The following is a 14,245-nucleotide window of genomic DNA, read 5'->3' as shown; positions in this document are numbered from 1 at the left end:
CTATTTATTATGTAGACGATGTGGAATTAGCATGCACTGGAAAATGGGAATAAGAGCTAATGACGACGTCACAAACTCTAATTATATCACGTTTTCAGATGACACAACAGTGGTAGGTCTGATTACTAACAGCGATGAGAATACAGGGAGGAGGTGAGGGCCCTGGCAAAGTGGTGCCAGGGCCCTGGCAAAGTGGTGCCAGGAAAACAACCTCAAGTTCCTCGGCTGCACATCACTGACAACCTGAAACAAGTGTGGTGAAAAAGGCGTAACAGCACCTCTTCAACCTCAGGAAGAAATTTGGCCCCTAAGAACCTCACAAAAATCTACAGACGCACCATGAAGAGCATCCTGTTGGCCTGTATCACCGCCACGTACGGCAACTGCGCCGCCCGCAACCACAGGACTCTCCAGACGGGTGGTACGGTCAGCCCAACGCATCACTACACAGTATCGTGCCCATCGGGGGCACACTGCCTGCCCTCCAGAACATCTACAGTACCCGGTGTCACAAGGAGGTCAAGAAGATCATCAAGGACCCCCCGAGCCGTGGCCTGTTCAACCCGCTACGATCTAGAAGATCATCAAGGACTTCAGCCACCCGAGCCGCGGTCTGTTCAACCCGCTACGATCTAGAAGATCATCAAGGACCTCAGCCACCCGAGCCGCGGCCTGTTCAACCCGCTACCATCTAGAAGATCATCAAGGACCCCCCGAGCCGCGGTCTGTTCAACCCGCTACCATCTAGAAGATCATCAAGGACCCCCCGAGCCGCGGCCTGTTCAACCCGCTACCATCTAGAAGATCATCAAGAACCCCCCGAGCCACGGCCTGTTCAACCCGCTACCATCTAGAAGATCATCAAGGACCCCCCGAGCCGCGGCCTGTTCAACCCACTACCATCCAGAAGGCGAGGTCAGTACAGCTGCATCGAAGCTGGAACCGAGAGAGTAAAAAACAGCTTCTATCTCAAGGTCATCAGACTGTTAAATAGTCACCACCAGCCGTCCTCCGCCCAGTACCCTGCCCTGAACCTTAATGACTGTTACTAGCCTCCGCCCCAGTACCCTGCCCTGAACCTTAATGACTGTTACTAGCCTCCGCCCTAGTACCCTGCCCTGAACCTTAGTCACTGTTATTAGCCTCCGCCCCAGTACCCTGCCCTGAACCTTAGTCACTGTTACTAGCCTCCGCCCAGTACCCTGCCCTGAACCTTAGTGACTGTCACTAGCCTCCACCCCAATACCCTGCCCTGAACCTTAGTGACTGTTACTAGCCTCCACCCAGTACCCTGCCCTGAACCTTAGTGACTGTTACTAGCCTCCGCCCCAGTACCCTGCCCTGAACCTTAGTCACTGTTACTAGCCTCCACCCAGTACCCTGCCCTGAACCTTAGTGACTGTTACTAGCCTCCACCCAGTACCCTGCCCTGAACCTTAGTCACTGTTACTAGCCTCCACCCAGTACCCTGCCCTGAACCTTAGTCACTGTTACTAGCCTCCGCCCAGTACCCTGCCCTGAACCTTAGTCACTGTCACTAGCCTCCGCCCCAGTACCCTGCCCTGAACCTTAGTCACTGTCACTAGCCTCCGCCCCAGTACCCTGCCCTGAACCTTAGTGACTGTTACTAGCCTCCACCCCAGTACCCTGCCCTGAACCTTAATGACTGTTACTAGCCTCCACCCCAGTACCCTGCCCTGAACCTTAATGACTGTTACTAGCCTCCGCCCCAGTACCCTGCCCTGAACCTTAGTCACTGTTATTAGCCTCCGCCCCAGTACCCTGCCCTGAACCTTAGTCACTGTTACTAGCCTCCACCCAGTACCCTGCCCTGAACCTTAATGACTGTCACTAGCCTCCACCCCAGTACCCTGCCCTGAACCTTAGTCACTGTTACTAGCCTCCGCCCAGTACCCTGCCCTGAACCTTAGTGACTGTCACTAGCCTCCACCCCAATACCCTGCCCTGAACCTTAGTGACTGTTACTAGCCTCCACCCAGTACCCTGCCCTGAACCTTAGTCACTGTTACTAGCCTCCACCCAGTACCCTGCCCTGAACCTTAGTGACTGTTATTAGCTGGCTACCACCCAGTACTCTACCCTGAACCTTAGAGACTCCTGCCCTATGTAAATAGACATGTAATCACTGGCCACTTTAATCACGTTTACATACTGTTTTACCTTCATATATATATACTGTATTCTAGTTCATCCTATATAACTACTGTTGTCCTCTTCATATGTATATACTGTATTCTAGTCATGGTTCATCCTAGTCATGGTTCATCCTATATAACTACTGTTGTCTACTTCATATATAAATACTGTATTCTAGTATCTACTGGTGTCCACTTCTATGTATATACTGTATTCTAGTCATGTCATCCTGTTGTCCACTTCATATGTATATACTGTATTCTAGTTCATCCTATATAACTACTGTTGTCCACTTCATATGTATATACTGTATTCTAGTCATGGTTCATCCTATATAACTACTGTTGTCCACTTCATATGTATATACTGTATTCTAGTCATCATCCTATATAACTACTGTTGTCCACTTCATATGTATATACTGTATTCTAGTTCATCCTATATAACTACTGCTGTCCACTTCATATGTATATACTGTATTCTAGTCATGGTTCATCCTATATAACTACTGCTGTCCACTTCATATGTATAAATACTGTATTCTAGTTCTATCATCTATATAACTACTGCTGTCCTCTTCATATGTATATACTGTATTCTAGTCATGGTTCATCCTATATAACTACTGCTGTCCACTTCATATGTATATACTGTATTCTAGTCATGGTTCATCCTATATAATACTGCTGTCTACTTCATATATACTGTATTCTAGTTCATCCTGCTGTCCACTTCATATATATAAATACTGTATTCTAGTCATGGTTCATCCTATATAACTACTGTTGTCCACTTCATATGTATATACTGTATTCTAGTTCATCCTATATAACTACTGTTGTCCACTTCATATGTAAATACTGTATTCTAGTCATGGTTCATCCTATATAACTACTGTTGTCCACTTCATATGTATATACTGTCCACTTCATATGTATATACTGTATTCTAGTTCATCCTATATAACTACTGCTGTCTACTTCATATGTATATACTGTATTCTAGTCATATGTATATACTGTATTCTAGTTCATCCTATATAACTACTGCTGTCCACTTCATATGTATATACTGTATTCTAGTTCATCCTATATAACTACTGCTGTCCACTTCATATGTATATACTGTATTCTAGTCATGGTTCATCCTATATAACTACTGCTGTCCACTTCATATGTATATACTGTATTCTAGTTCATCCTATCCTATATAACTACTGCTACTAACTATTCTAGTCATGTTCATCCTATATAACTACTGTTGTCATTCATATGTATATACTGTATTCTAGTCATGGTTCATCCTATATAACTACTGCTGTCCACTTCATATGTATATACTGTATTCTAGTCATGGTTCATCCTATATAACTACTGTTGTCCACTTCATATGTATATACTGTATTCTAGTTCATCCTATATAACTACTGTTGTCTACTTCATATGTATATACTGTATTCTAGTCATGGTTCATCCTATATAACTACTGCTGTCCACTTCATATGTATATACTGTATTCTAGTTCATCCTATATAACTACTGCTGTCCACTTCATATGTATATACTGTATTCTAGTTCATCCTATATAACTACTGTTGTCCACTTCATATGTATATACTGTATTCTAGTCATGGTTCATCCTATATAACTACTGCTGTCCACTTCATATGTTCATAAAACTACTGTATTCTAGTCATGGTTCATCCTATATAACTACTGCTGTCCACTTCATATGTATATACTGTATTCTAGTTCATGGTTGTCACTTCTATATAACTATTCTGTTGTCATCCTACTTCATATGTATATACTGTATTCTAGTCATGGTTCATCCTATATAACTACTGTTGTCCACTTCATATGTAAATACTGTATTCTAGTCATGGTTCATCCTATATAACTACTGTTGTCCACTTCATATGTATATACTGTATTCTAGTTCATCCTATATAACTACTGCTGTCTACTTCATATGTAAATACTGTATTCTAGTCATGGTTCATCCTATATAACTACTGCTGTCCACTTCATATGTATATACTGTATTCTAGTTCATCCTATATAACTACTGTTGTCCACTTCATATGTAAATACTGTATTCTAGTCATGGTTCATCCTATATAACTACTGTTGTCATCACTTCATATATGTATATACTGTATTCTAGTTCATCCTATATAACTACTGTTGTCCTAGTCATGGTTTCCTATATAACTATATGTATATACTGTATTCTAGTTTCATATGTATATACTGTATTCATCCATATATAACTACTGTTGTCTACTTCATATATACTGTATTCTAGTCATGGTTCATCCTATATAACTACTGTTGTCCACTTCATATGTATATACTGTATTCTAGTTCATCCTATATAACTACTGCTGTCCACTTCATATGTATATACTGTATTCGCTGTACACACGTTTTCATTGCTCTTTCTGATATTTCTTCATTTCTTTAAACTTTTTGGATGATGTATGTATTGTTTTGTATTGCTAGATATATTATTATTATTATTATTAGATATATTATATATTACTACTGGACTGAAACATAAGCATTTCACTGCACCTGCAATAACATCTGCATATCTGTGTACACAACCGTTAAACTTTCATATGATATCATGATGATGATGATGATGATGATGAAGATGCCAGTGTGTCCCTCATTAGGGGTTCTTATCTCCTTCCTAATCAGAGCTCTGCTGGGGCCCTTAGTGCTGATGACTCAGAACGCTTCCTCACGCCACACACACACACACACATACACTACCGTTCAAGAGTTTGGGGTCACAGAAATGTCCTTGTTTTTGAAAGAAAAACACTTTTTTTTGTTGTCCATTCATATAACATCAAATTGATCAGAAATACAGTGTAGACATTGTTAATGTTGTTAATGTTGTAAATGACTATTGTAGCTGGAAACGGCTGATTTCTAATGGAATATCTACGTAGGCGTACAGAGGCCCATAATCAGTAACAATCAATTCTGTGTTCCAATGGCACTTTGTGTTAGCTATTCCAAGTTTATCATTTTAAAAGTCTAATGGTTCATTAGAAAACCCTTTTGCAATTATGTTAACAGAGCTGAAAAACTGAAGGCCAGCATCCCGGAGTCACCTCTTCACTGTTGATGTTGAGACTGGTGTTTTGAGGGTAATATTTAATGAAGCTTCCAGATGAGGACTTGTGAGGCATCTGTTTCTCAAACTAGACACTCTAATGTACTTGCCCTCTGGCTCAGTTGTGCACCGGGGCCTCCCACTCCTCTTTCTGTTCTGGTTAGAGCCAGTTTACACTGTTCTGGTAAGGGAGTAGTACACAGCATTGTAAGAGATCTTGAGTTTATTGGCAATTTCTCGCATGGAATAACCTTCATTTCTCAGAACAAGAATAGATTGACGAGTTTCAGAAGAAAGTTCTTTATTTCTGGACATTTTGAGCCTGTAATCGAACCCACAAATGCTGATGCTCCAGATACTCAAATAGTCTAATGAAGGCCAGTTTTATTGCTTCTTTAATTAGTACAACAGTTTTCAGCTGTGCTAACATAATTGCAAAAGGGTTTTCTAATGATCCATTAGCCTTTTAAAATGATAAACTTGGATTAGCTGATAATGGACCTCTGTACGCCCATGTATATATTCCATTTAAAAAATCAGCCGTTTCCAGCTACAACAGTCACTTACAACATTAACCATGTCTACACTGTATTCCTGATCAATTTGATGTTATTTTAATTGACAAAAAAAAAGAGCTTTTCCTTGAAAAACCAGGACATTTCTGAGTGACCCCAAACTTTTAGACAGTAGTGTATATACATACACACACACACACACATATTTACATACACACACACACACACACACACACACACACACACACACACACACACACACACACACACACACACACACACACACACACACACACACACACACACACACACACACACACACACACACACACACGTATAAATCACTCCAGTGACAGCCCTGTCCTGCATCTCGTCCAACAGGGTAAGATTTACACCCCATGTCTAAGCATGGCCTGCAAACTGGAGCCAGTCCACAATGTCAACCTTCAAATTGGTTATTGATCTAACAATCAGGATGTGAATCACGAGTCACCAGCACTGTTTAGACACATTTTACAGTATTACCGTTTGGATCACAGTTGATATTCAGCAGAAGGTATTTGGTTTGGATTACAGTTGATATGCAGCAGAAGGTATTTGGTTTGGATTACAGTTGATATGCAGCAGAAGGTATTTGGTTTGGATTACAGTTGATATGCAGCAGAAGGTATTTGGTTTGGATTACAGTTGATATGCAGCAGAAGGTATTTGGTTTGGATTACAGTTGATATGCAGCAGAAGGTATTTGGTTTGGATTACAGTTGATATGCAGCAGAAGGTATTTGGTTTGGATTACAGTTGATATGCAGCAGAAGGTAATTGGTTTGGATTACAGTTGATATGCAGCAGAAGGTATTTGGTTTGGATTACAGTTGATATGCAGCAGAAGGTATTTGGTTTGGATTACAGTTGATATGCAGCAGAAGGTATTTGGTTTGGATTACAGTTGATATGCAGCAGAAGGTATTTGGTTTGGATTACAGTTGATATGCAGCAGAAGGTATTTGGTGCTGTAAGTAAATAGATTCTTAGGTGGCATTTCTTTAAAATGGGGGAAGCATGATATAATAACGCAGAACAAAAATATAAACGCAACATGTAAAGTGTTTCATGTTTCATGAGCTGAAATAAAAGATCCCAGAAATATTTTCTCTCAAATTTAGTTCACAAATTTGTTTAGATCCCTGTTAGCGAACATTTCTCCTTTTGTCAAGATAATTCATCTACCTGACAGATGTGGCATATCAAGAAGCTGATTAAACAGCATGATCATTACATAGGTGGACCTTGTGCTGGGGACAATAAAAGGCCACTCTAAAATGTGCAGTTTTGTCACACAACACAATGCCACAGATGCCTCAAGTTTGGAGGTAGCTTACAATTGGCATGCTGAATGCAGGAATGTCTACCAGAGATGTTGCCAGAGAATTTTATGTTAATTTCTCTACCGTAAGCAGCCTTCAAAGTCGTTTTAGAGAATTTGGCAGTACATCCAACCGCCCTCACAACCGCAGACCACGTGTAGATGTGCAGTTTGCTGATGTCAATTTTGTGAACAATTTTGTGAACAGAGTGACCCATGGTGGCGGTGGAATTATGGTGGGATTATGGTATGGGCAGGCATACACTAGGGACAACAAACACAATTGCATTCTATTGCATTCTATCGATGGCAATCTAAATGATACTGTGATGAGATCCTGAGGCCCATTTTTTTGTGCCATTCATCCACTGCCATCACCTCATATTTCAACATGATAATGCACGTCCACACGTCTCAAGAATCTGTGTACAATTCTTGGAAGCAGAAAATGTCCATTGAGCATGTTTGGGATGCTCTGGATCGACCTGTTCGACAGCGTGTTCCAGTTCCAACCAATATCCAGAAACTTCGCACAGCCATTGAAGAGGAGTGGGACAACATTCCACAAGCCACAATCAACAGCCTGATCAACTCTATGCGAAGGAGATGTGTCACGCTGCATGAGGCAAATGGTGGAGACACCAGATACTGACTGGTTTTCTGATCCACACCAGATACTGACTGGTTTTCTGATCCACACCAGATACTGACTGGTTTTCTGATCCACACCAGATACTGACTGGTTTTCTGATCCACACCAGATACTGACTGGTTTTCTGATCCACACCAGATACTGACTGGTTTTCTGATCCACACCAGATACTGACTGGTTTTCTGATCCACACCAGATACTGACTGGTTTTCTGATCCACACCAGATACTGACTGGTTTTCTGATCCACAGCAGATACTGACTGGTTTCTGATCCACACCAGATACTGACTGGTTTTCTGATCCACACCAGATACTGACTGGTTTTCTGATCCACACCAGATACTGACTGGTTTTCTGATCCACACCAGATACTGACTGGTTTTCTGATCCACACCAGATACTGACTGGTTTTCTGATCCACACCAGATACTGACTGGTTTTCTGATCCACACCAGATACTGACTGGTTTTCTGATCCACACCAGATACTGACTGGTTTTCTGATCCACACCAGATACTGACTGGTTTTCTGATCCACACCAGATACTGACTGGTTTTCTGATCCACAGCAGATACTGACTGGTTTTCTGATCCACACCAGATACTGACTGGTTTTCTGATCCACACCAGATACTGACTGGTTTTCTGATCCACACCAGATACTGACTGGTTTTCTGATCCACACCAGATACTGACTGGTTTTCTGATCCACACCAGATACTGACTGGTTTTCTGATCCACACCAGATACTGACTGGTTTTCTGATCCACACCAGATACTGACTGGTTTTCTGATCCACACCAGATACTGACTGGTTTTCTGATCCACTTCCCTACCTTTTTTATAAAGGTATCTGTGACCAACAGATGCACATCTGCGTTCCCAGTCATATGAAATCCACAGATTAGGATCTAATGAATGTATTTCCTGATATGAACTGTAACTCAGTAAAATCATTGAAGTTGTTGCATGTTATGATTTATATTTTTGTTCAGGGTAAAACGGACCAGATGTATGGTAAAGGGCATGTATTTGATAAAAACAGGAAGGAAGCCATCTGTGGAGAGAAAACGATACATTTGATACTAGAGTGGAGGCAGGAAATGCATATCTGCGTTCCCAGTCATGTGAAATCCATAGATTAGGACCTAATTCATTTATTTAAATTCTATTTATGATCTCTAACATTAAAACTTTTAAATTGTTGCATGTTGCTTTTTTGTATTGGTTATAATTTGAAACACAGTGGAGGTCGGCGTCGTTTAAAATGATGGAGGACGATATGTTTTTGTTAGGAGCATTTAGAAGCCATATTTCTATTAAACCCAGCTCAATGATGCATCGTTAGGTTTAGGCTGCTACATGACACTAAAATGTTCCCTATACCCATCATGAGGTTGCTACAACCTAGCCTATGAATCAAAGATTACAATGTAGCTGCACAGGTTAAGAGATCTTTTGGAATCAATTTAATAGTGCCTTGCACACTCTTGCCTGCAGCTAGCTGATCTAGGGTGTAATCATTCGTCCAACAGTTGTAAATGAGAGTTTCTATTGATCAAATTGAGGTATGTTTATCTCCCGTTTCGTTACATTTGCTTCCGTCTAAGACATTTTTTTTTCAACAGAATCAGCAGAATGAATACACCCCTGATCACACGCAAACACAGTTCACTTTCATCGCAGCCACATACAAACAGCATGATCACTTTACTCGTTGTAATGGCGTCTCGCATCTCTCCTCCTCTCTCACCTTTTCCTTTCAGTTGTGGACTTCAGTGAACAACACATCAGCTGTCTGTGATAAGGCACAAAAATAACTTTTACAAGCCAAACCTTCATATCATAACCGCAACACACTACATGGTTGTCACCATATTATCTGAAGTCATAGCTAATAGAACTAATGCATTATCAAACCCACTACAATCATGCAGTACAGTGTACAGTGAGCATACACTTTAGCAGTTACACCGGCAGGCCCCAGTGGCAATAAAGGAATAAAACCAAAAGCTTACCGTGACTTGGAAGAGTTCTAGTGTTAGATAAGCATAGCATATCTATTTGAGCCGGGTGTTTGAGTAGGCTAAACTAGCTAGCTAGCTACGTAAGTTAAAGTGAAAGAAATACTACAAATATATAGCTAGCACTCTCTCGCTCTCCCTCTCTATCTTGCTTCTTCTGTTAAACTATTATCTTTCTCTCTCTTTGTGTCAACTACTCACCATATTTTATGTACTGCAGTGCTAACTAGCTGTAGCATATGCTTTCAGTACTACAATCATTCTCTCATCCTTTCATTGGGTGGACAACATGTCAGTTCAGGTTTCAAGAGCTCTGATAGGTTGGAGGACATCCTCTGGAAGTTTTCATAATTACTGTATAAGTCTATGGAGGGGGTGAGAATCATGAGCCTCCTAGGTTTTGTATTGATGTCAATGTACCCACAGGAAGACGGAAGCTAGCTGTCCTCCGGCTAAACCATGGTGCTACCCTACAGAGTGCTGTTGAGGCTACTGTAGACCTTCGTTGCAAAACAGTGAGTTTTTATCAATAATATGGTGACAGGAATATATTTAGTAGAGTTTTATCTAAAAATGATAACTTTAAAAAAAAATGTTTCACCATTTCAATTTTTTAATGACATTCGCTGAGGCGGGGGATGGTCCTTCTCGTCCTCCTGAGGAGCCTCCACTGATTAAATAAAATACACCTGTACCTCATCTTGCCTTGTCCTACCATAATGAAACAGTATAGTACTATCACACTAAGCAGAAGTGTTTGAGAACCGTAGGATGCAACATTGTGAATATCATCTCCCATAACAAGGGTTTGCAAGATGCTCCAACCAGGATTTCTATACCCGTGTGCTTCCCAAACAACACCCTATTACTTTCTTTAGTGCACTACTTTACCCATAGGGTTCTGGTCAAAAGTAGTGCACTATATAGGGAATAGGATGGCATTTGGGATTCAACCCTTGTCTCAGCTCTTTCCTGACATGTAAATGTAACAGAGAGCTATTAGTTAATAGGCCTTCACTTCTTACCCAATTAGGCTTTGAAATGTTGTGTGAAAACTGAGCCAGATTTGAACTTCTTCTCCTTCAGAAATGCCAGGCAGGTTATTATCCTTTAGTGAAGAAAACAGACAGCCATAGTCTGGCTTAATTTAAACATTTTTAAGAATGACAGTGTGGTGTTACCAGACGGTTGTTATTTTCTTTGAGTTGACTTTTAAATGGTCACAGACTGAACTGTCTCAATACCAGAAACACAAGGCTTCTGTGTGAGATTGTTTTCTATCTAGACGACATTCTAAATGGCAACACTATCCCCTATGTAGTGCACTATTTTTGACTAGGGCCCATACAGTTCTGGTCAAAAGTAGTGCACTAAGTAGGGAATAGGGTGCCATTTGGGATGCTTCACTACTAGATTCATTTCCAGAAGGAAAAAAAAAATTTAATGCTCAGCTTCCTTTTTCGAGCGATGTCTTGAACAACTTATTTAATTGACAGTTATAGTTATGGTTGGTACGAAACGTGATAATTGCCCGTTGAATGGATTCATGGGGTTTTACTTGTGGCTAATGTTTTTTGATCCGTGAGCTAACGCTCATTTAAAAGAAGGTGACACTGATGGAGGGAATTAGCTATTACAACGTGTCGTCTGAATACCATACTAAGGATTATACAAGGGATTAGCCTACTGAATAAATAGGCTTTATGAATCTACTTTGCAAAGCGCGTGTGTGTGGCTTGGCGGTTGATCTAGTCTGGTTTCTTATCCTGTCTGAGACAATAAAATAAAATAGAACAGTACTGTGTTTGTAGTGTATGTCTCTCAAAGATAGACATAGAAATGTGTTGTTAGAGCAGCAGGGTTAGCAGGGTTGCTGTCAGAGCAGCAGGGTTATAGGTTCTATTACTGTAGTTCTGTGTTCATCTCTTTGGATAACTGTGTCTGCTAAATATATATATTTTTTATATTTAAAAAATAAGATAGTACGAGTCCCGTGTAGCAGAGATATACACATTCTGGGACTCTACTCTACTCAGAGATGGAATTAAAGGATTTTGGGCACTGGCCAACTGGGGATTTTGTACTCGCCCGGTGACATTCTGTGACATGTGATATTTGAAAAGACAACATTTTACCAGTCATCGGGCTAGTTAGACACATTTTCTACAAGCCCGGATTTAAAATTACATGCCTAGGGCTAGTGGGCTACCTTCATTTCCATCCCTGAATACTCCTTTCCTCTCCCATCCCCTCTCTTCTCCTATCCCGTCTTCTCTTCTCTTCTCTTCTCTTCTCTTCTCTTCTCTTCTCTTCTCTTCTCTTCTCTCCTCTCTTCTTCTCTCTTCTTCTCTTCTCTTCTCTCCTCTCTTCTTCTCTTCTCTTCTCTTCTCCTCTCCTCTACAGCACGGTGTCTTAATTGAACCACAACAGCACCCTGTATATTTACAGGGGGACACACATAAACAATAGGACTCCAGTCAGTCAATAGCAGTCAGCAGGTGAGCCTGTCTCTCAGTCTGCTGCGTGGCAGACACCGATCAGCACTGATGTTCCCATCACACATCCACAGGTGGGCTTCCTACAGCCATCGATCCGAACCTGTCCAAGTTCGTCTGGTCTGGATTGGTCTGGACTGGACTGGGTCTGGTCTGGTCAACGGCTGCCTAGTCAACAGATCATTTGGTAAAGCATGACAATTGCCAAGCCAGAACATACCAAATTAGATACTATGAGTCCTACTTTCCAGTACTAGAACATACCAAATTAGCTACTATGATTCCTAGTCAACCTGTCTGTTTTACTAATGTGAAGTAAAGTTTCACAGTGTGTGTATCTCGCTCACATAAAATAATGAGAAACCTAATTGGCCCAGCTAGGTTGTTGAAGCCTGACTAAACGGTGTGTGGTTATGTGGGGGACTTGGCTGCCTTGGTTCAGTGGTTTAACCAATGGAGAATACAATTCAGCTGTCTCCCTAAAGACCCAATCAGATGCCAGTGGAACCAAGCCATCTGCTGCATAGAGCGAGTTAGACATAGAATTAGAATCAGTAGAATGGAATTGTCAACGTTCCGTGATGGGTGAAACCGGCGGCCATTTTGAGTGTACCCATGAACAGATCTCCGTTCTAGTTATTGTTTTTTTTCTATGGGGTTGGATATGTGGCTGTATAATTACACACAGATTGACTCGGGCAAAACAGGCTGGTTGTTTTAGGTCCAATTAGTGTGGTACTTGGACACGTAGGCGGTTCATTAGAGAAACTTATTACAGTAGACTGTACCTAGACCTTCACATACTGTATTCCAAGTAGCATCCTATAAAGTGCACTACTTTTATAGCGTTATTGACATTTTGAGTCATTTAGCAGGAAACGTTTATTCGGAACGTCTTATATAGGAGCAATTAGGGTTTAACTGCCGCCTTGCTCAAGGGCACATTGACCTAGTCGGCTCTGGGATTCGACCCAGCAACTTTTGGGTTACTGGCCCCACACTGTCTTTGCATCCCCATTCACAGCTCAGGGTAGGAATTTAGGTGTGTTATTCCATTGGAGAAGTTAGCCACACGTGATATTTTGGACACGATTTTATTTCAGGGCATAAATAATCTTGATTGCAGTATTCTCTATACACAGCACAAGGTTGCAGCATATTCTCATAAATATATCTCATACAATACAATTTAAGGTTACAATATGTTCTCACAACTATATCTCAAATTTAAGGTTACAATATGTTCTCACAAATATATCTCATACAATACAATACAATACAATTAAAGTGTAGACATCATGTAGAGTTTCTGATGAAAATAAATGTATGTATTTAGCTACAAAAATAAATAGGATTTTTTTTCATAAATTATTAACATGAATGGCTACAGACTTGCTGTAGTTTCTATGAAATGAGTGGTACCACACATTTGGCTGAGAGGAAAGAAAGCCTGCATCCCAAATGGCACCCTATTCCCTATATAGGGCACTACTTTAGACCAGAGCCCTATGGACCCATGTCAAAAGAAGTGCACTATAAAGGGAATAGGGTGCCATTTGGGAAGCAGTCAAAATAATAACCTCAACAAGCAGCATATCAACACCACTAATACATTCCTATTCATTTGCATAATTCACACAATCCGTAAAGAAACAACTTCTTCCACAGAATCACCACATCAAATTGACAAATTACCTTCAGAGATGAAACAGTATGAGACAGTATATGAGACAGTACGAAGCAGGATGAAACAGTATGAAGCAGTATGAAACAGTATGAAGCAGTATTAGACAGTATGAGACAGTATATGAGACAGTACGAAGCAGGATGAAACAGTATGAAGCAATATGAGGCAGTATGAGACAGTATGACAGTACAGTATATGAGACAGTACGAAGCAGGATGAAACA

This window comes from Oncorhynchus keta, chromosome 24, assembly GCF_023373465.1.
Source record: "Oncorhynchus keta strain PuntledgeMale-10-30-2019 chromosome 24, Oket_V2, whole genome shotgun sequence".
NCBI classification, from domain to species: Eukaryota; Metazoa; Chordata; class Actinopteri; order Salmoniformes; family Salmonidae; genus Oncorhynchus; species Oncorhynchus keta.
Note: the sequence above shows the minus strand (reverse complement) of the source record.